At 39.1% G+C, this 23,786-nt stretch overlaps 1 protein-coding gene across 11 annotated transcripts in view; it reads left to right on the top strand.

Annotated features, from left to right (window-relative positions):
- The first annotated feature begins 3 nt into the window (after window positions 1-3).
- ERC2 (ELKS/RAB6-interacting/CAST family member 2) overlaps window positions 4-23,786 on the top strand; it is a 481,052-nt gene continuing 457,269 nt past the window's right edge. For 8 of the 11 annotated variants that reach the window (XM_080384963.1, XM_080384956.1, XM_080384954.1 and 5 more), the window contains exon 1: window positions 4-23,786. The gene's annotated coding sequence lies outside the window, so the exon portion shown is untranslated. The other 3 variants (XM_080384958.1, XM_080384960.1, XM_080384957.1) reach the window with 3 other exon arrangements.

The following is a 23,786-nucleotide window of genomic DNA, read 5'->3' as shown; positions in this document are numbered from 1 at the left end:
GGCTGCCCGCGGCGCTGCGGGGGGGAAGCGCTGCGGCCGTGGGGAGCGGGCGGGGGCCCGGCTCTGCGGCCCTCGAGCAGCTGCTTTCTCGGCGTATAAAACGTGTCAGTCATCAGACAAAATTAAGACCTTTTTTTCAAATATCAGCTCGCAGCTGTTTATTGGGTATTTATTGATGGATACATCGGCTAACAAGTCTTGTGACACTTTCATTTAGAGGCTGGGGCGAGGGGGAAAAGGAGCCCGGCGGCTCTCCCGGTGACGCAGCGGGCGCAGGCGGGGCAGGCCCGGGCCGTACCGGGGGGGTTGGTAGCTGCTGCTGCCCTAAATCTGTGACTCTGAACCTCTGACTCTCCATGGGATGTCGTCAAGAATAACCTCCAGCTGATACCCTGTAGGCTCGTCAAGTCCGGGAATGAAGGTTTGGTAGAAGTGAGGCACAACGAAGAGCACGTGCTCAGCGAATCCGGACGGTGCTGCCCCACCACCCTGAACCCGACTTCTTACACCTCAGGAAGGGCATTGTCTGTTTAATTTAGATGAAAAGATTTCAAACAGGCACCCTCTGTCTCCCTTATCTACTGTCCAAGAATACCAGTTTTTGTTGTGTTCCATACTTAGTTTTCTTTTATTACTAATCTGGTTCCAGAAATACTGCTTTAAGCTGTATTTTTTTATTTTTTAAATTTTCCTTAATACATTTTTTAGTTTTTTAAATTATTATTGTTATTATTTAATGGAGTACTAGTGTTTGGGTTTTTTCCCCTATACTTGAGTTTCATGTTTCTGACCTTTCAGTGTACATCTGCTAATTTTTCTTTTTTTCTTTTCTTTTTTTTTTTTTTTTTTTTTAGGGTCTCTTGGCATTCATGCTTAACTCTGATTAATTTAACAGTGTTTATATACCAATTAACATGTGTTCTGTTTAGTTCCCTCAAAACACTCAAGGTGAAGTGTTAAAAAAGCCTTAACCTTACCCTATTTTTTTCACCATGCTGCTTCTCCCAAAACTTAACTCACTGAAATGTAGCATTCCCATAGAGACTTAATCCTAGTTTCTTGTAGACAATCACCTCTTTGCTAGAGGAGAGAACAGAGGACTAAAGCGTTTTCTTCTTCCTAGTCAGCTTGCAGTGTCCACAGTCTCTCTCAAAACATTGTGTCTGTGATAAGCTGCTCTTCACTTTCATGAATCTTGTCTGCCTGGTTTCCTGCCAACTAACTGTATGTATCTGGTCACCATGTCATAAAAGCTGCAAGAGAATATTGTAATGTTGTTCTATGATGAGCAGGGCATGAGTAGCTACACAGTCTTCACTGGTAATTTCCATCTCATTTACTCATCTCTTTTTTTTCTGCACCAATTGTGACCAAGCAAAAGAAAGGGAGACCGGGCACTAAATCATTCTTCATGATTTTAAAATGTATGTTTCACCCCCTGCTTCACAGTGGGTTTCCCAAATTAATAGATTGCTGTTATACTTACAGAATTTTAAATAACTAATAGACTTGTCTCCTGATATTTGTTTGAGACAGCAGGTGGCAACGTAGTTTAAAGCATCTCTCCAAAAGTTTAACTGTTACACAGAAACAACAGGTTTCACAGTCGGTTTGGATTTCTTTTAATTTTTTTTGTAAATAAAACATCAGTGTTTTCCTACACAAATATGAAAACAGGTTCTTTCAAAAAGCTGGTAGTAGTTGATCAAATGCTGCTATCTGAAGCTGTAAATAAAACTGATTTTTAAATTATGTACCTCCCAATCTACTCTATAGCCTGCTCTTTTATCGAAACATCCACAGAAGTGGTAAGACTCTTTCTCTGTTCATAGCGAATCTTTCCTGAGGTGTCCAGGATGATATCAGAATCGAGAAGAAATAGTCCTTTTAATGCATCACAGTGGTTTCAGGACTTGGGGAAAAAACCCCAGCACTTTTTTGTTTTTTGTCTATAAGTTAAGACCATCTAGAAAACTTGCTCTGTACATACAGAACCAGAGGTTCCAGAATGGGATAGAGTTGAGGGGTACAATATGCAAACTTGATAGATAATTAATTACAAGTCTGTTTCAAAAAGCCACCCTAATGTTAAAGGATAATTCAGACTCTTAAATCAGGTTGTTGTCTGTAGCATTACAGGGGAGAGCAATGCTTTCAGAGTAACAGAATAAACCTGTTCCTTATAGTCTATGTTTAATTCCGTTCTATAATTACTGTTATTTGTAAATGAATACACATGAAATGTTACTGAGATTTTATACATGACAGTAGGTTACAGGAAGGCCATAATACAATTGTAGTACTACGTCACTTTTCGGTTTTGATAGCTGCTGAAAATTGATCACATTTTTGTTTAGGTCATACCAGTTCTATAGTAAACATCTACAGAATCAAGAGTTAATCACATGCTAATCACTGTGGTTTGGTAAGACTGCATGTATTTATTTTTGGTATCATTAACAAAACAGTGAGAATCAGGAAGGCTGGAACAAAGTCACCTTTTAGCCCTCTCTGAATTCATCCTTCATCCTTACTTCCCAATTATATTGTTGGTATGCCGGTTTACTCCTTGTTTTCAGAAGTCTTGCCTCCATGCATAGGAGCATTTGCGTAACAGTCATTGAGATCGTTGCTACCCTTTCTGTCTCACAGGGAGAAATCATAATTTTTGCCTTGCTGTATTCAAAGGTCTGGCTAAGAGTTATTAAACTATAGGGTGTTTTTAAATCATTTTAAACCCAAATATTATACCTTATTTGCACAAAATATATGTCTAAGGGCAGCAGAATCCTGAGGATGAAAAGAGTAAGGCTTTCTTAGTCAAGAAATTTAGGCATTCATTTATTTGTTCAATAAGAAAAATACTGTATATTTGATCCTGTTGTAGGGCAAAGGAATCTATCAGATGTCCTGTTGATTCACCAAAACCAGAGAGACTTACTTTTACATTCTTTCCTGGGACATGCATTTCATTTTGAAGTAAATGTGCATATGTGCATCATGACACAAAAACTGGGCTTCCTCACTACGCCAGACTTGAGCACATACATTGTTCTGTAAGACTCAGATGGAAAAAATTAAAACATGCTTAAGAGAATTTTGTCAGAGGAGGAAGTTAACTAGAATGTACCTCTCTCTGCTCTTAGTTTGGCTGGTACTCTTACTGTAAATTGAATACACAAAGGATGTAAGTGCCTATACTGCTTTTACTCTGTAGCTTTAAAATATCTTTGTTGAATTGAACAGGCTGTTGCCTTTTGCTAAGTCTTTTTATGTCTGAAGCAAAACTGGATTGACTTGCATTTAACATGTCAAATCAATTCTATAACAGCTATACCATAGATGAAGTTGGCCAAAATAATTTCCCTTTGTGTACTACTTTATCAAATGCCTTGAAGACTTGCCATTTTTGAAGGATCATATTTTGTTAAGTGCAAGATTTTTATTTGATTAAATACAAATAAGCAGATTGTAACTTGTGTAAAAGGACTTCCTACACTGTAAAAAAATTATTGCTTCAATTAATGCACACTTGGCTTTGTATAATCGTGAAGGCTAGACAACTACTTTTTTTTTTTTTCTTTCAAAATAACTTGAAAATTTTCTCCCAGAATAACGTGTGATTCCAGCATTAAGAGGTAGTATTCTAAAAGATGTCTGATGTCCCTTAACTGTCGTGTTTATATATTGTGAGAAGGACTGTATAAAAGTTGGAAAGGAGAATTACTCTGTCTCGCAGTAAGACAGTTACCTGTCTTGCACTGAGGGTACATTGTGCGCTAATGCTGATAGTACAAATTTTATGTGCACTAATGCTGATAGTACAAATTTTAAGGCAGTCTGATTACCTGTAGCCCATAAATTGACATGCTTTCTTAAATGAGCAAGGAAATGTCTCTGGTGTGCATGCTGTATTTTAAATTGTTCTTTGAAGAACCAATAAAGAAGTCTTTGAACCTAAACCTTGCTCTGATACCCATTTTAAAAAATACTTTTTTTTCTCTCCTTTCAATATTTGTTACTATTTTACATCATGGGAACCTTTCAACTTTAAGACAATTATTTTATTTGAAGGGTTTTACCACAGGTTGCATCAAGTAGTAAAACTCCAGCCTTAACCTGTGCCTTTATCTTCACTGTATCTTTTCACTAGATATGACATTAGTTGCTTCCACTAACATACATTTTTTAAATATGTGACTATGGAATCTACATATTATCATTAGGCATTTTTGTATTTTGGACTGGATGCTTTAGCCATGCATTCCAAACTCCATGTGGATAATAAATCTACTAATGACATTATATCTAATTCTATGGACTATATTCTAACTTGCCATGCTCCCTATTATTATAATTAACTTTTGTAGTTTTATTTACTAATTCTTATCTGGAGAATATTATGTTAATATTAGAATCCAGTATACATGACGTGAAATATCTGAAGAAATCTAAAGATTATGTGTCCTGTTACTGCTTGTCCAAAAATCCTATTTAAAGTGCTTATGCTTTTAGGAAGGAGAATAGAGGAGATAATACTTGTTTCTATAACACGAGGACTGTTGGAATGCTTGCAGAAAAAGTTACCAGGGTCTGTTTGATTTCCTGATAAATTAAATCCCCAGCATTCGTAGGTCCTTGATTTATCATTCCCAAGGACTGAATAAGAATGCTTTCAGCTACATGCATCTCTCCTAAGGATCGTGAAACACTATACAAAGCACTTCAATTGCTCATTAATTAAACTTTCTAATAGCCCATATTAGTAAGGTAAGAGGATGAGAGGTAAGTAGGAGGTAGGTGTTATGGAAGTCCCATCAGGTGTCTGTCTTGATCTCCAGACACATAAATACTATTAATATCTGCTCTCAAATGACTTAAGAGAACCAGTCCCATTGATTTTTCAATCACTTACATACTCCTGAAAACCCCACTCAGAATTGTGCTTGTTTTCTAGGTGGATAAGAGGATTGGCAATTTGATTAAATTCAACATTGTTAGTGATAGCTTCTGGAAGCTAGAAGAGTGAGGGTCTGGCCTGGGGTTGGGTTTGTAAATGCATTTACAATGCAAATGTAGCTGACAGGGTCCCCCAAGAGTACATTTCTTTGGGACTTGCATATGGAATGTAGCCAGATTTGTATTTGGCATCGTTGCTGCATGGGGGAAGTATTTTTAAAATAGATTAATATACTGCAAGTGTGGTTTGAGTCATTTATCTCTGTTTTTTAAACTTAATTTTGGGGGAAGGGATTCCCAAACCTTTTCAGAATAACGTAACATTCATACATAGTGTATCCTTTTACACTACAGTGGCAGACAGAAATCATCATCCTTCCTCTTAATACTTGTATGTAGTTTCTCTGGGATGTCCAGCCATTGCAGATATATGTAAATCAGTGATGTCCCTAAGATGTATTTAATTTTATTGATGAAAATTTAGTAGTTTGAACTATAGAGAACCTGTGTGCACAAACAGCAAATCCCTGTCAAGTACTCTACAGATGGTCATTGAAACAAAGATGACTGCTGAAGAACAGTAGCCCTCAAAGCATGAAGATGTCTTACATGATACTGGACAGGTTCAAACTCGTCCTTAGTTTTCAAGTCTTCAGAAGTTAAATGGGAAACGTAAAGAGATTTGGCCTCACTTCCAATATTTTGAGGTATGTGAATGAATGTTGTTAGTCTTGTTTTCTTGATTGCTTCCTGCAAAAGCAAAAGATGAAGAGTAACTAACAACTTTCTGCAATCAAGTGCCAGCATGAGGTGGTGTTAATCTGTAGCTAGCATACTTGATGATTAATGAAATGCACATATGAACTGTATGCCAAATAAACTGACTGTTGAAATCAAACAAAACCTTCCTTTCGAAGAAATCAGTTACTTTTTGGCACTCAGATTGGTACAGGACTGCATGTTCTGATTTTAAAGTAGTATTCCAAACAGAAGCTTACATGATGTCTACAAATTAGAATTTATATCTAATTGCTATACACTAAGAAGTTTTTACACGCACTAGAATATTTCTAAAATACATTTCTATGTAGCAGAGGAATGCAGGTCCTGAAAGCTGCCTTTGTGGCCAAGGAATGTGCAGACCATACATACCATACTTTTTTTCTCAGTGTGTGATATTACACATATCCTCCATTCATATTTATGGATTTAAATTACATGCTTGAGATTGTGTTAGTTGGTATTGTCTTTAACTTGTTACCTTGCAATGACTATTATGAGGAAGACTGGTACTGTTATCACATATTTTTTTAAATCACACTTTTATACAGAGTTTAGACCACCAAGAAGCATGCAAAGAATGTAAAGAAAGTATTATTGCATATGCGTTACTGAACAACACTAAGAGGGAAGACAAACCATCCCAATGTATGTATGTTGAAGCCTGCAGTAGTCTTTTCCTTTTGTAGCCTTCAGCTCCATCAGTTTGATTAGGTTGCAGCCAAATCCATGGGTGGCAAAACCGACTGTTTAGGGGAGTTGTACTGTATCAGAAAAACAGTTAATATTACTTCCTGTTGAGATAAACTCCTTAATTAGCTTCTTGGGCTTTATAGCATTTGGCACATGTATTTGTGAAGTATTTTCGATATTCAGGTATCTCATGCACACCTATGAATGTTAACCTTTGCATGCACCATTTTTTATAGAAATTGTCCAGAAATTATATACTTAACTGAATATTCTAGTAAGCTCTTTTGAAAGAAACATTTTTTGAAGGGAGCCTTGCTTCAAAAACACAAGTGTACTTGCTGCACATTTGTTGTCGTAGAGAAATGTAGCTGGGTTAATTAGCACTGATAATATACAGCTGTGGGTTGGGTTCAGGTTGGCCGATGTAGATCAGGTGCAGCTGTGGCTGGTTCTGTTAAGAGGTTGAGAGCCAATGGAGAGAGGCAGCTGAGGAAGAAGCAAGAGAAGAGACAGTGGGCCCTGGATGAGGTGAGAAGAGAAGGCAGCAGAGTGACTGGTATGAAGAGTGTGTTGGTACGAGATGGTAAGAGATCTTGTTGCAGCTTGATAGTTTGGAGAGTGTTGTGACATGTTGTCTGTACGTGGTAGGTGGTACTTTGAAATTGGACGGAGCTATACAAGGTTCTCACTGCAGCCACTTCCTGTCCTCTTTCTTCACATGGCAGTCTTAAAATAATAATAATACTAATTAAAAAAATCTCAAATTGATTAAAAGACTTACTTCAAATTTTATGTGACTAAAAAAGTATTTATGTGTAGCACTATACCTATTGTAGAATTGGTGTGAAGTGTAGAAATAGAACATGTTGCATAGTAAGGCAAAAGATTATCAAGCAATGAATGGATTGTGATCTAAGTTAAGCACCGGAGTGGCTGCAGGTTTTTACTAAGTTCACTTTCTACATTCTTACTAGCAAAGGACGTCATGGTATCACACTGTGACACTTTGGTGATTGTCAGAACACAAACGGGTTGAGTCATGCTTCTTACAGGTATATTCCCTATCACATGTTGCAGTATTTTCTGGTAACAAGACTAGAATGTTAATTGCGTAACACCAATATGTAGCATCATTTGGATTTTTTTTAAAAAATGAAATGACTAATGATCAGCCTATTGAGTATGGACCAGTGTTTCTTCTGAAGCATGTATCATCTTTTTTTCCTAAAAGTATGTTTTGATATAGTTTATAATAAAACACTATAAAAGCAAAGACTACCGCTTAACATTTCATTCTTGTCAGGAGAGCATCTCCTGCAGAACACTTACAAATGAGCCTCTTCCTTCTCGAGTCTTGACTGAAATGCATTATGCAGAAACCTGACAACTGTTCAGTACAATTTGCGAGCTGTAGAGGATTCAAAATGGTCTTTGATGTCTAGGCAGAAATTCACTATACAGCAGGGAGTTTAGGTAGGTTCTCTGCATTTTATCAGCCCATGTTGTGTTTAATTAAGACATGGGAAGCATCTCAGGATTCTCTTTTGACAGCTAAGAGTTTTTGCTCCAGGTTAATAAGCCTGATTTTTTTTTTTTTTCCCCTCTCTCTTCCATCTTTCCCTGTCATAAAAATCCAATAGGCTGTCAAACCTTTTACTATTTTTCTTGAAGGAGCCTTCTTTTACATAGAGATATTATATTGGCACTGATGCATTCTTTAGCTTCGTAGAAGCATAGAACCATTTATATTGGAAAAGACCTTTGAGATCATCAGGTCCAACCGCCAACCCAGCACTGCCAAGTCCATCACTAAACCATGTCCCTGAGCATCGCATCTATGTGTTTTTTGAACACTTCCAGGGGTGGTGATTCTACCACCTCCATGGGCAGCCTGTGCCAATGCTTCATCACCCTTTCTGTGAAGAAATTTTTCCTAATATCCAGTCTAAACCTCCCCTGGTGCAACTTGAGGCTGTTTCCTCTCGTCCTGTCACTTGTTATCTGGGAGAAGAGACCAACCTCCCCCCCCCACCACCACCTGCCTACAGCCCCTGTCAGGCAGCTGCAGAGAGCAATAAGGTCCCCGCTGAGCCCCTTCCTCTCCAGGCTAAACCACCCCAGTTCCCTCAGCTGCTTCTCATAAGACTTGTACTCCAGACCCTTCCCCAGCTCCGTTGCCCATCTCTGGACATGCTCCAGCACCTCAATGTCCCTCTTGTAGTGAGGGGCCCAAAACTGAACACAGGATTCGAGGTGCAGCCTCACCAGTGCTGAGTACGTGGGGACAATTGCTGCTCTTGTCCTGCTGGCCACACCGTTTCTGATACAAGCCAGGATGCTGTTGGCCACTGGGCACACGGCTGGCTCACATTCAGCTGGCCATCAACCAACATCCCCAGGCCCTCTTCTGCCAGACACCTTTCCAGCCTCTCTCCCAAGCCTGTAGTGTTGTGTGGGGTTGTTGTGCCCCCAGGGCAGGACCCAGCGCTCAGCCTTGCTCAACCTCATACAATCAGCCTCAGCCCATCGGCCCAGCCTGCCCAGACCCCTCTGCAGAGCCTCCTGCCCTCCAGCAGATCAACACTCCCCCCCAGCTTGGTGTTGTCTGCAAACTTACTGAGGGTGCACTCGATCCCCTCGTCCAGGTCATCATTCTCTCAGGATGATCTGCTCCATAACCTCTCTCAGTACCAAGGTCAGGCTGACAGGCCTGTAGCTCCCTGGATCCTCCTCCCAGCCCCTCTTGTAGACGGTGTCACATTTGCCAACCTCCAGTCAGCTGGGGCCTCCCTGGTGAGCCAGGGCTGCTGATAAATGGTGGAGAGTGCCTCGGTGAGCACTTCCACCAGCTCCCTCGGTACCCTCAGGGGGATCCCATCCTGCCCCATAGACTTGGGGGGCTTTCTTATACAACTAAGCCAGCATTTTTCAACATGGCCAAAGAGAGACTCCTTGGCTATATTGGAAGATCTGATGGAGATCTTACCCTTTCATTCACTGCTGTTCTTTTCTGTGTGCCAGTACAAGTGTTTCAGGCTGTCACATATGGAGCCAGACTGAGAACTGATCTGACTAAAAATTATGTGTAGAGAAAAAAGGGAGAACTAATAGGGGGATAAGTTTCGGTGGATCACTTTCTTGATTTTCACTGTATAACCATACAAATAGCTATGCTGTCACAGCAGAAAAAATGGTGGTGCAGCACTGTATATGAAGTGGTAGATCATTGAGTAGATGGACAGCAATGAATGCTAAACCTGGCACTGCTCTTAAAATAATACTTGTCAGATTATGCTCTAATTTCTGTTATTGTGGTAGAGTTGTTTCTTTTTCCTAATAATTGTGGTAAGATGAACTCTGGAAATGTCCCAACAAACAAGAGTTAAAATATAGACCAGGCAGAGCAAGGACCAGCTAATACTAGTGCTGGGAGACCAAGAAGAGACTGCATCAATACTTGATTTGCAGCATCACTGCACCTTACGTGAAGAAACAGTTCCTCAAAAGAAGTAGCTGCTTTCCTGCTGATCCTGTTGTCAGGTAACAGAAGACTATGGTATGACCATTTGAAAAAAAAATTCAACTGGAAAAGAGACTATAACTTCAGGAAAGAGCCACATACTTGTAATCTATTTATTTAGGAATAACTGAAATTGTTCCTGTTCAACTGGCACGATGAAGTTTATGATTTTTGTAAAAGAGCTCCCCTTATTAAAAAAATATGCAAGAATTCTCTGTGTGATTCTTACTTCATCTGAGGAGTCATAAACTGTCATGTTAATTCCAAAGCATGATGGGTTGGGTTTTTTTGGTTTTGTTTTTTTTTTTTACATTGTTTTTATTTCATTATGACAAAATAAGCAGTCTCCAGCCATGCTATTCATCTAATCTGAATAGCATGTAAAATTAATTTCAAGTGGGCTCTATGTGAAGCACTTTTATTCCCCACTAACAATCTACATTGAGCACAGCACCTTCAGCACCATCACTTCTATCAAAACTAACACCTTTTGAGAAATTAATGACTGAGATTCACTTAGTCTACTTTTTTTATAACAAAAATGTACAACAAAATATCAAAATGGAAATAATTTTTCAGACAATTCAAAATTTTTTTATAACTTCCCTTAAAAATCAGAGCATAAAAGTAATGTCTCTTATGAAAAAGGGGACAAAATGTTAAGAGACTTGATATTTTAAATGAATGAATCTTCAGTTTATGTTTCTGTAATAATAAATAGCACTGATAATGTTAGAATAGTTAGAAACAGTTAATCTAGGTTTTGAGCACAGGAAATGTGCAGCCTTGGGGATACTGGTCCATCTTGGGTTCCACTGTAAGAAGTAAATAGCAGTCTCAAGGATAATACTGTAATTCCACTTAAAACTGACTGCCAGAGGTGATTGGTATAGGGATCATCTCTGTACTTAGTGCAGACCAGTGCTGGAATTGGAATAATGAAGAGTACTTAATCAGTAACTCAGTAGTTTTCGTTTGTCCTTACAGTATCTATTTCATAACCACAACCATAATTTCATTGCAATATGTTTGCTTTTTTCTTGTACAAATAAAATTTCTGATTATTCTAGTACTTTATTCTGGTCTTTCCCTCACCTCTCATTCATTTCTTTCTTAGTTTATTTTGTTCTACTTGCATGTGTCTTAGTCATTTCTATGCCTCTGAAAGTGTTCTACTTTCCAAGCTGATCTGCAGAAAAACATCTCTAAGATGCACACTAATTAATATCGTGGGTTTGGTGACCGCAGCTGAAATTTCAAATAGCAACATGTAGATCTTAACTATTTTCTGTTCTATATAAGAACTATGTGATTTTGGAACACCTCAGTTTGAGCTTCAGCAGCGTACAGGATTTGTCTTTTAATAACTTAGTGTAGGAGAACTACAGTACCCCAACCGTCTGCTTTATGCTGAAGCCTCTGAAACAGCCAATTTTGTCTTCCAGAACGTGGCTGCTGCACATGCTGGGTGCTGATTGCAAGTATTATCTTAAGAGAATCAGTTTACAATATTTAAGAAAATTACTCTTCTTTTAAAGGCATTATTTTGTGCTTTTATACTCCTGCTGGCTTGATCACACCAGGAGGTTACTGACAAATAGCATCATTCAATTCCATGGCTGCCTTTGCTGCTGCATTGTGTTTATCAAACAAATTGGGAGGAAGAAGAGGACTACGAAAAATCAACAACCTGCAGCTTCTCAAAGAAGCAAAGAATGTAGCCTGGCAACAAAAAGAAAGCCTGTACTATATTGCAACCAGAGTGGTTTGTCTGTGTAACAAGATGGGAGCAGTGTTTGAGAAGGACCTGAAACCAAGATTCATAGCCTTGGACATCCTAATGTCCTGCTTCACAGAGAACTCATGAAAAATCAAATGCAGGTAGGAGCCCTGCAAGAAGTGTAACCAGAATATTTGCTGGCGGGCATTTTCCCTTACCTTTTGTATTAGTAAGCATATGATACAAAAGTTCAATGATGAGCCTGCTAAAGAGCTGATATTAGAGGTCTTGAAGATCTAGTGATTTTATATGCAACCCTCCTGAACTCATTCCTGCATACCTGCTGCTATGCCAAACTAAATCCATTTTACCCCTGACCTTCTTTCTTCCCTTCTATTCTTGATAATACATTGTGGGTCACCATAACTGCTGCTCTGTAACAGTACCACAGAAATAAAGAGATATGTCACTCAACTAACATAAGCTATTATAAATGAAATAATGGTCAACTTCCAAAATAATTTATTTGCTCTGTTATACTCCTGTGTTCCTATCTTTTTTCTCATTAAAGCCACCAAAGCAGTTTTGCTCAGCTTCTGTTTTATTTGTAAATTAATCCTTCTGTCAAGCACAGGCCATAATGCTGCTCAGGATCCTAACATTGCAACTGCACTTTAACACCAAAACCATGAATCCCATTAGCTGCATGAAAGAAGCAGGCAAAATAGTTCCAGTGAGATAAGGTTTGCGCAGAGAGGTAATATGTTTTCTTAAACCAATTGCTGTAGCTGCAAAATATTTCTACTCATTTTCAAATGTACTCCTCTTCACAGCTGCCTGGTCAAGGTATTGAAAAAATGAATGCAGGAAATAAAAATATATTTTGGAAAATTCGAAGTGCATTTAAATAAGGAGCAGAGAAATATAAGTACATATAAATAAGAATCAGAGGAATGTTATTAAAAATATTGCTGTTGTAACTACTGCCTCCTTTTTTATCCCAGTATCTCTCTGGTTTCTCCATTCATATTAAAGATGGCCATATACAGTTCTCATACAATGATATTAGCACAGTCTGCTCTGTGATCAAGAAATCATGCCCCGTATTGTAGTCTTATCTTTCATGGTTTATAAAAATCTTTTTAATTGAGCTATACTTCACTGATGAATGCATTTATCCTCCCTTTCACAGCGGCTGCTGCTGCTGTAACATATGGTTTGCCTGCCTGCCTTTTGCTATACATATTTGCTTTCTGATTGCCCTGAAGATTTCAGAATAAATTCAGTGCATGGTGAAATATCCCAACATGAAAAATCTTGTGGTTTATAGTTTACAGTTCACTTATATATAGGTGTTTTACATCCTGAAGGAGCAAGAAATGGTTTTGGTACCATGGAAATGAGCTATATTTGTGAGGTTTTCCACTGCTCCTCTCTTACCTTCTCTACAGCTGATAAATTTATAGAAATTTTGCATAGATATTTCTTCCTCTAGCTAGTAATTCCAATAAACAATTTTACCAGTACTTCTATTTGTTTCTATTGCCTGATTTCTCTGGGAGTTCTGAATCTGCTCCTCAACATTTCTATATGGCTTCAGCACAGATGATGGTTTTCTTCTCTATATTTCACATCTGCCAAAAGAATACTGTGCTACTCAATGATAATGGATGGACAGGAGCGTACATATTTCTTCATCCTTAAAGGTGAGGGAAGGATAGAGCAACAGCTGTTTACAGGCTTCAGATTGCTTCCTATTGTTTTGAGGTTTGTCATTTTTTCAGCAGCTTCACTTGTTTTCTTTCTAAGGTTACATCTAAATGATAAAGAAGAAAAAGTATGTGGAAATTAAAGTTACTAGAGTGTATTTAATCCATAGCCAGAATTGTTTTGAAACATAATTGATATTTCCACTAAGCTTTAAAGTTTAATGTTTTCCTAGTTTTTTCCTTTCTTAATTTTTTTTACATGACTCCCCCAATAAAGTCAGACAATGAGAAAGGCCACAAAAATGGACAAAGGAATAAGGCATAATCACACATATGGATTTTTTTTCTCTCTAAACAGTATTTTATCAAGTGATAACAGAAAAAAAAATCCTTGAATTTGCAAGAACTGTGTTATGAGAGCCACCTTCTCCCTCATTGCAGTCAAACCTCAGGAATATTCATGCTTGCAAATTGCATATGCTGGGATTTGCAGTCCACTAGAAATAGATGTGCCGGACTGACAAGGAGGAATTCCTGTACATTAGCAGCCATTTTGTACCTATTTGTAGGGAAATGTTATATAATGTCAAACTGACAATTAGAAAACATTTCTCCCTCTCTATTTCCATTTGTAAGCTCTCTCCTTTTTTCTTTTCTTTTCTATATAGCTTAATGAGGAAGTAACAAGACTAAAAATCTCTTCAATTTAATGTAAACCTCCATTATTATTATATATGTAGATTCTTCTGTTAGAATACATAGTTGTGTTTCTGTTACTGAAGTCACAAATTGCTCTTAGTCAGAAAGACAACCAATAAACTATGCTAGTGGAGTGAGATGTAGAAGTGGGATTGGAGCAATGAAGAAAGCAGAAACTCTGAGGGGAGGTAGGCAAAAAGAGACAATACCAAGTTAATCCCTGGATCTAAATGCCCCTAATTAGGAAAGGCACTTCATTTGCAATCATCAGTACTGAAGTAGTCTTTTTTTAAAAGGCATATTCCAGGTTGTGAGAAGAACTTATTAATAAGATGCTTCTGTAGACAGAGGAAAACAATGTTTCCAGAATCAACCAGATAGAAAGAATTTCACCTGCAGTTACATTTATGCTAGTAAATTAAACAGGCTCAGGAAGAACTTTGTGGCCTTGGAATGTAACTGTTAAATTGTTGGAAAAGTACCTATCCTGTTCTAGACTAGACAAACTCCCTCGCTCCCAGTTCTCAGGCGTGTTTTGGAAGTTGCCGTAAGTTTGAGTATGTTCCCAATAGAAATCTGCATGGGAATACCCTATTTTGGGAGCTGAGGCACGAATCCAGATAATGCTAAGCATTTCCTTTTTAAGTCAGAGAGTAGTTCTGGATAAATTTAATTAAATGTGCTAGCATACATGTCATTTACAGAGCTGATTCTGAACAGTAAAAATAAGAAAAAATAAATGAGAAAAGACCATTCTATCTCTTTAGTTCTAGAACTGGTAAAATAACTGGACATAACCACTTGAAGTTAGATCCTCAAATAGTGACCAACTTTTACTCAGTTGTGGGAGAAGTCATGGTATTTCATAAAGTCAGTTGATGATTGTCATAGAAATGCTGATAGATAATTATAGCAGCATAAAAGAATATTTTCAGGCCTATATTTGACCTTTCTTCAATTGTAAAGACCGGAACGTAAATGAAGCATTCAGAATGGCATGTACCATGTGTTACAGCACTGACAACAATCTTGATGACAAAAGTAAAATCCAGTGTCTGTGAGATCTTTTTGTAAATTATCACTCACTACAATACTAAGAAAATGGGACAACGAAAGTAAGATTGCTTCAGTGAAGATTATGGAGTATATGAGAACTCTCTGGTTACTGAAATGTAGAATTCCTTAATATCTGGCCTTAGGTTCTACACGAAGCAAAAAATATATTGGTCCAGATAGAAATGTAAAATTCTGGTGTTCTGTAGAAGTTTTTTTTACAACATATAACTTTGTGTATAACAATTGCTTTAAAAATTATTTTTAGAAGAATTCTGGGATGGCATAAAATATTCCCTAACTACAATCACAAACCATGAAAGCAAGAAAAGTGATGCTTTAGCTGTAGAGTCAAGCATAGCTCATAGCATTTGATTTTTTTCCCTAAAGGTTCTGGAACTTTGTAGTGAAGTTGAAGATTGGGAAAATCTGAGCCTTTGATATCACAGTTTTTCACTGGGGAACTTGTAGAAGGCTTTTTGTGTTTCATATATATATATATATATATATATGTATGTATGAAATACCAAGGAGCAGTACCAGTATATATGTAAAAGCACCTATAAAAACACCTATTTTGTCTAAAGTAATAGATAAAATAAATGAAACTTAATTCCTCATGAATTTATATTTTGTGTAATTCTATGGAGCATTATGAAGCGGATATAAAGTGTTACCCTCTCCAAACAATAGTTCTATAAATCCTCTTCAGCATATCTATATAGAGTAACAGATGGAAGACTATCAAGTCTTCTTGTAACAGTTGTGTAAACCTCATGCTTCCTGTGTAATGTCAGTTATTAGCTGATAACTAGCATAAGTGCAAGCTGCCTTTGCCACTCATAGTCAGGTATATTATACTTCTTGCTATCCTGTTGGATGCAACAAAATCCACAATTAGTACAAAAGTAAGGAAGCATCTGCAGGTTCATTGTCAGTTTTGAAGCAGTCATACAAGGCTACTGTTTTTCACTATTTTCACATGGTTTCTTAACTTATTTGCTCTAGTGGGGAGCTATTAACTGTAGAAATTTGTTTCCATTTTGGGACTACTCTTGTGGATCAAGTTTCTAGCTCCACTGGGTGTAGGTAGTTTGGTTGCTCCCAACTCAGGCTTCAGTACCCAGCTGTTTAAAATTGGAAGAGATTGTCTTAATAATAAGTTTCCCTTAATGAAGAACTGCCCTGTGGCTCTGTTGAGAAAAGATGATGTACTGGGGGTGAATATTACTACAGGCGTGATTTTGTTTGTCCCTGCCAACTTCACTGTAGTGGTTGAGATCGGAAGGAAGGAGATCTTGGTTTCCTGCAACTGCGGAACTGAGAGTGGAACATCAGTTGTCTTCAGATGAAGTGCCTCATGTTGATGTTTGTAAGTAAAAGTTTTAGTATCTAGATTTACTTTTTGGGAATAAGGTAGGCATTTACAAGCTTAAGCCTTACTGAAAAGTCAGTTGGACTTTAGCTTTGAAGTGTCTAAACTGATTTTTTAATAACCAGTGTCTAAGCGTTTATTAGTCATTGCTCATTTAGCAGCAGCTCAAGTATAGCCACATGTACAACAGTGGTAGCTGTGATACTGTATTTCCAGAAAACAGATCTAGTGAGGTAAATAAAGGACCTTTGATAAAATTTTAGGTCTTAAAATATTAAACCTAATTCAAGATGTTTTAAGGTACATTAACTAGATACTCTTAGGGGCCAGTGGAGTTTGAATTTTCCTAAGAAATGTTTCTAGGTCTCTGAAATATATAGTATAGTTGATGTAAAAGCTATTAATAGCCCTATTTTGAGCTGTGGCTGCTGAAGAACCACTGCGAGATGAGTATTTTTACTATTAAATAATTTTGCTCTATTTGCAACAATGAAATTAACAGCATGTGTCAGTGTAGCTTTATAGCTATCCTGAATAGATTAGCAGTGCAGTACATAATAAATTGTTTAAATGATTCAATTACAGAAAAGAATATACTTTCCTTGGATTTTTTTGCATAATAATATATTTATAGTGAATTCCACAGTAGCATATTGTGCGTTCATGTATATCCAAGTAACGTTTTTCCATCCTCTGTAAAGTATGTATCACTGTTAGATTAAAAATATACTAATGAATTTGCAAACCAAGACAGCAGACTGGTTGGTGATCTGCCATGAGAAAGTAAAGAAGGAAACTAACATTTGGTGGAAACTATTTTGTCATTCAATTTGACAGATATCTGTAGGTGGATAGCTGAACAGATAAAGAAGAAAGAGAGCAGTCCTATAAGTTATTGACTGAAAAGTGCAACACCTCCATGATCTAGAATAATAGGACGTCATTCTGAAATCAACAGAAAAAAATAATTTTGTTTCAATTATTTTGTTTTGAGTTCTTTGTTTGTTGTGGGTCAAGTGCTCACACCAAGTTTGATCACCACATCATGGTAAATGCAACATTTTCTTTTTCTGTAATCTTCACTGTAAACCATGCAGAATTCAGTTTTTTTCTTTTCTTCCAGAGATATCAGTGTACTCCATGTGAAAGTAGTTTTCTTGCACTGTTAAATTCATTTTCTTCTTTCTGGACTTCACCAGTTGAGAAGAACTTGCACTATGAAAGTAACTTTCTGATTTGATCCTTGCTGGGAATTGGGTATTAGTATGAATAAAGAGCATCAACACCCATCATGACTCACTTTCTTTTCCAAAAAATATTTTCCTTAAACCCTTTCTTTGAATTTTAAACAATGTATCTTGGTAATATTGAGTTCTACTGGACAATTATAAGTTTAAAAGTGCTTGTGAATGTAAAGCAGCTAAATTTTATCAAGGAGGTTACTGTCATCCTTATTCGCTTTGTACTGCAACACAGGGTAAACAGAAATACTGATTTCATTTCTTGATAATAGTCTAACATTATTTTATGTATTTCTGGGTTTTACCATCAAAACACAGGGGCTGGCCTACATGATCTCTTATTTCTGTTTCAGCAGCTATCATGCTTTTAATAATTTTCATGTCTCTGTATTGTTTCTATTTGTACTGTACTTTTGTGAGAAAGTAATTCAGTATTTCATACATTAATACCAGAATTATTTTTTACAATTAATTTTTAGTTACACTGTTCTATCTCATTCCTGACTTGGCTTTTGTAATAGAAAATGAAAGCTGAAAACTCTGCCACTAGGGAAACACAGATGAATAATCAGGGCCAGGTTCAATGGAATAAAGCTAAAATGCATTTTCCTCAGTCTTTAAAGCACCACCTGCAGTTGCTTGCTCTCAGTTACGTAGCAGCAGTGACTAAGCTTCATCTCTACTTGTATTTCTGTTTTTTTAAAAATGAAGCACTAAAGATCATACATCTTCATCAAAATATGGAAGGGAGCTAGCTGCTGCTGAAGTTCTCTTCTTACCTGTGGTAGTAAAAGAGAGCTGGGAAGGGTGAAGGGAGGCACGGGAAACGAAGACAATCAGTAACATGTTTTCTAATGCAATTTTGAATTATTTATACTCATAAATTTTCTCTTTAGTTAATCTAATAAGAGGATGTTTTATACTTTACTGTTTCCAAAATTAGTATCACAGACTTCAAAATCTGTATTTCTTATGTACTTTAATCGCTCAAGGCCTAACACACACTCATTTAAATAATAATAAAAAAATTGTCATTAATTTCAGTGGGGGTTTCAGAGCTCCTGGTATATGATATGTAGCATAACCATAGTTCTTGCTGCTTATTTTTAAGGTAGAAAGCAAACAATTTCAGAAAACAAACAAAAATGTGCTAACCAAAAATGTATGTGAAGGTAAAGCTGTTGAAAAGTGTAAACCTTAGATATAGAATCACATGACACATTGTAAATGCTGGCTTAAGTTTTACAGCAGACTGCTTTCCTCTAACAGTTGGCTGAGAGATATGTCTAGTGTTAATGCATTGTTTGGAATGTCTTACAACAAAAACAAAAGGGGAAAAAAGTGCTAGTTTACTCAGAGGATCTGGCTTTCTTCATTTTATGCTTAATGGTACCCACCTGCATCATGACACAGAAGACAACACAGATGTTCCTGTGATTAGACTGAAATGAGAACTTTCATCAGCTGCAAAGAAGTCAGTCTTAAGTACATACTCTTGTTATTATCCTACCCTTTGGATTTGGATTCCATCATTGTCTTGAATGTAAGGAATGAATATTGTTGAAGGTTTTGGATTATGTGACCCTGAGCTTGTTTGCATGGATGTTGTTTCTACTAATACAATAAGTAGATTAGCTTTAAAATTCTGATTATTTTTTTCCCTTCACTTGAACTGCACATTTTTCTAACAACTCCTTTTGAATACAATTGGGTAAAATATTTTTTCCCCACAGAGCTCTACACCAAATGGTCTTGTCCACAGTGGGTATATTCTGTTCTTTGGCACTAGTAATATTGATAGTCCCCCTGCAGATGGTCTGCTGCTCCAAGATGGTCTATGATTAATTCTGCTACAAACTTTATTGAATGATTGCAAGCTTAATTCATTGCAATATTGTTGCAACCTTATGGTGACTCTTCCCACAATGATTATTCCTTGGAAAGAAGATTCTTAGGCTGCTGGTCTTCTGTCAGAATGATGCTGGCTTTTGCAGGCTATCACAAGGCCTGTACCTTTGCCAGTGAATGAGTCACAAAAGACAAAGCAGAACCTGATGTTCCTGTCTTGTCATATAGACAGGGATGGTGTGATATGTTGTTTAAAAAACTGTCAGCAGCTGACACCACTTGGAACAAAAGTCCTCTGATCATTAACAGTACTGAGACAGGTCTGTAAGATGTTCTTATTGCATACCAAATCCAAATTAAACACTAAACTTTTGAAAATGGACATTTCTTGTGCTTTGAAGCACAGTGTAGTGACCCACATCTTACAGTGTTTGTACATTTCCGTACAGATGCAGACTTGCTAACTCTTCAAGAGTACCTTCTGTTTGCTTTTTAGATCAAGTGAAATTATTTGTATACAAAACCATGTCCCTTGTCAATTTCTTCAGGAACAGATTTTATCTGTCCATAATCTCCATGGTTTTGTAATTATTTTAACAGAAATGTCTTCAAGTAAATGTGCAGGTTTGAAAAGCAACTGAAGCTTGCATTTTAATCATGGTTTATCCCATTACTTTGAACTTGGAAAAATATTTACCCCATATTGTAATTTAAGGGAGACTGATATTGTAAGGGTATGTCCCTTTCTTGGGGTAATAAAAAAACCTGCTATACTACTTCTGTGAATTGTATTCTAGCGTTGTTTTGAATGTTTGCATCTCTGAATAAACATTCACAACAGTAAACTATTTCAACTGGCTTTAGATAATTCAAATACAGCAATGAAGGGATTATGTTTGTTTTAAACATGATTGGTTGAAATCTGTTTCATTTGACATAGTTTTTAATAGTAATTCATAAAAGCTGTTATTAATAATGTTTAATAGTGGTATGGATGGGTGCATATGTGGGCAAGAGAAGAATAAAATGCAGATTACAGCAGAAGTGATTCTTAAAAACATTGTTATGGCAATGAGGTTAGGAAGAGGCAGATAAAATATGCTTGTGAAACTGTAGAGTAAGGTATGAAGTAGCCTTGAAGCTAACGACTGAGGGTGATCAGTTCTAATTGTATCAAGAGCAATGAAACTCACACAATTTGAGAAAAAGGGGAAAGACAGAAGGGGTGTGTGTGTGAAACATCACTTCTTAGGCTGAGAAGTCAGTGGTGTTTATAGAAGTTTCCCTCACTCCCCTTAACACAAAACTAAAGATGTAGGATCTCAGGGGTAATTTCTAATGCACTCTGCATTTTTCTGGTGAAAAATGCTTTCAGGCTTCACATAGCAGCTTATCTCCTGCTTTTCTCCCCTGCACACTATTTTTTTTTAAACACAAACATGGGTGTAATCTTAATTACTTTTGCATTTAAGCCAAAACACAGCTTTAGATCTCCCCCCCCCCCCCGCCCCATGTATGCACATATAGTAATGGATTCTAGATACTGTGTTCTTAAGCACCTGGCTTTGAAACATTTTGGCCTTTGGTGAACAGGGACAAGAAAGCGATTTTGCCTCCGCAGTTTTATGCGGACATAAATGTATGTTTAGGCTGTTTCACAGTAAACAACGCACTTTCCGACGCTTACAGGGTGGCGACTGGAACCCATGGGTTTGCAGCGAACGGACAGCGAGAAACCCATCGGCTTGCAGTACGCGTGCCCCGCTGGCAGGGCTCTCCGCCCGCTGATGGAGCTTGCTGCTGCCCCCGGCGGCAGGCCGCTCCGCGCTGATGAAGCCCCAGCTCCTCGGGAATGCTGGGAATGTTGAGTCAGGGACTGGCAACCCAGACAGCCAGGCTCGCAGCTGACTGAGGGAGACTCGCTGAGGGACAGAAAGACGAGGGACAGGAGCACACAAGCCTTCCCCCGACTGCAGCAGGTTCCCTCTCTTCCACCCCTCGTAGGTGTTCGGTTGCTCCGGCTCTCCCTTGCTGCCTCCTTCCTCCGCGCAAATGAGATGTCAGCTAAACGTGATGTTGTAAAATCCATGTGAGGATGAAAGAGAGATGCAATGATTTGAAAGGTGAGAAGCTTAAACAAGAATATGGCTGTAATGCGTTTCTGTAAATTTATTGTGATTAAGTAAATTTCTATATATTGCTTTCTACAACTGTCTGGTAGCTGAAACTGGAAATTAATTCGGAGAACAGGCTTTTTATATTGCTTTAGAGATACATTGTAATAAATGGGACCAAGAGCACATCTTATTCTGGTAACAGAGTGCCTCTCCCTACAGAATCGTCAACCAGAAACCTCTCTTGCAGTTTCTATTAAAAGCAGCCATGGGAGTCTCATTTTTTGTGCCCAATGTTTAAAAATATTATTGTTGTCAAAATTCTCTAGAATAGAATTTATAAGCTTTGGAAATTCCTAGCTTTTATACCTAAGTACTGGATAATGTTTGGGGTTTTAAAAATCGTGTCAGGAAAAAGGTGAGAGATTTCTGTACCCTTCTCGTGGCTGGTGAATGGAAATCAGAAACTAACAAGATATTATTTGCAGTTGCATAATTAAAATACTTACTGGGGTCCCTCACTTATGATGCTGTGATTTAAAAAAAAAAAATTTTTTTTTCAAAGATCGTTGTAGGTTGGACAAGAGGGATGCATATGATAAAATCCAAGCATATACTCATTAAGGATACCTATGCATTTTTCTGAGAGCATTAGAGTAGTAACGTGCTGGAAAAAGAATATATATATATTTTTATTAGTGTGTGGTTGATTTCTAGGCGGCTACCTGCTAAGCCTTGTGATGGATGGATGGGAATCTACTCCCTCAGCGGCGAATTGATATTTCCCTTTTGATGGACACACCAGCCGACCACTTGCATTGGCAGATACAAGCTCGTTACAAATCAGCACGGCCAATAAGTGCAGTCAAGAGGAGGGTAAATCCTACTTGTCAGGGTTAGTTTTCTGGTTGGCTTTTTAAATCAGTGGTTTCACTTAACTATTCGGTTGTTTGGGATTTGGTTTATTTTCCGATGCCCCTGCCCTCCATGTGCATGTCCAGGGCGGCCACCCGGTGGGAGACCCCTTCCCGGCGGCTCCGCCGAGAGCAGGCCCTTCCCGGCTCCCCCCTCCCGCCAAGGGCGGGGAAGGGGGAAGGTCCCCCCCTCCATCAAATCGCTTCTCCGCTGGTGCTTCATTTCCCTGTGGCGAAGTCGAGGATGGGAAGGATCCTCCGTCTCATGCCTGCCCCCACCCCCGGCCGCCCTGCTCTGAGGGAGGATGCGGTGGCTGTCAGCTGCCGCCCTCCTCCCACCTCAGGCTCCACAGCGCGGGCTCAGCGGCTCTTCCCAGGGCGCGGGGACCGACCTCCTGCGGCCCTGAGGCCGCTCGTTTTCCAGCCCTCGGGGCAGGGGGGACGGCGGCCTGTCCTCCCGCTCTCGCCGCACGTCAGCGAGGAGGGGGGAGCACGGCCACCTTCCCGGCCCAGCTCCCCTCGCAGGCGGCTGTGTCAGAGCAGCGCGGCCACCCCCACCTGCGTCTCTACAGGGACCCCTATAGCTATTCCCCTGCCAGGAGGAATTCCTTGAATTCTCCTAATATAAATGACCGCCCCGCGCCCCTCCATGGCTGCTGCTGCTCGAGCGAACGGGACTCTTAATCTGCCTTGGTGCGGGCCGTCCCCGCAGGCGGGCGGACTCCGTTTTCCCTGGCTCTCGCTGCGGGCGGGAAGGCAGCGCAGCCCCGCCCCGCCCCGCCCCGCCCCGCCCTCCTTGGCGGGCGGGGGCGCCCCCTCCCGCTTGGCTACCGGAGGGCGGGGGTTGGCGCGTGCCGCTGGCGGGGCCCCGCGGCCGCCGCACGCGTGTGCGCAGGGGCCCGCGCGGGCGGGCTGAGGTGAGGGGCGCTCCCCGCGCTTCTCCGCGCCCCGCCGTGGCTCCGGGGGGTCAGGCAGTTTGCCATCTTGTTTCGCTGCTAGGGCTGGCTGGTATTTACCTGTTCTAAGAGCGGAGGTTCTTGTAGCCCCTATCCCTTCACACTCTCGTCTGCTGGAGCATTCCCGATTTCTCCCTTTCCCTGGATATGAAGAGGAAAAGGTCCCTTGTTAGGGTCCATGTTCGCACACAGGGAGTGTGAAATG

Source organism: Falco punctatus (genome assembly GCF_963210335.1).
Source record: "Falco punctatus genome assembly, chromosome: 4".
NCBI classification, from domain to species: Eukaryota; Metazoa; Chordata; class Aves; order Falconiformes; family Falconidae; genus Falco; species Falco punctatus.
This window is presented reverse-complemented; position numbering and strand designations above follow the sequence as displayed.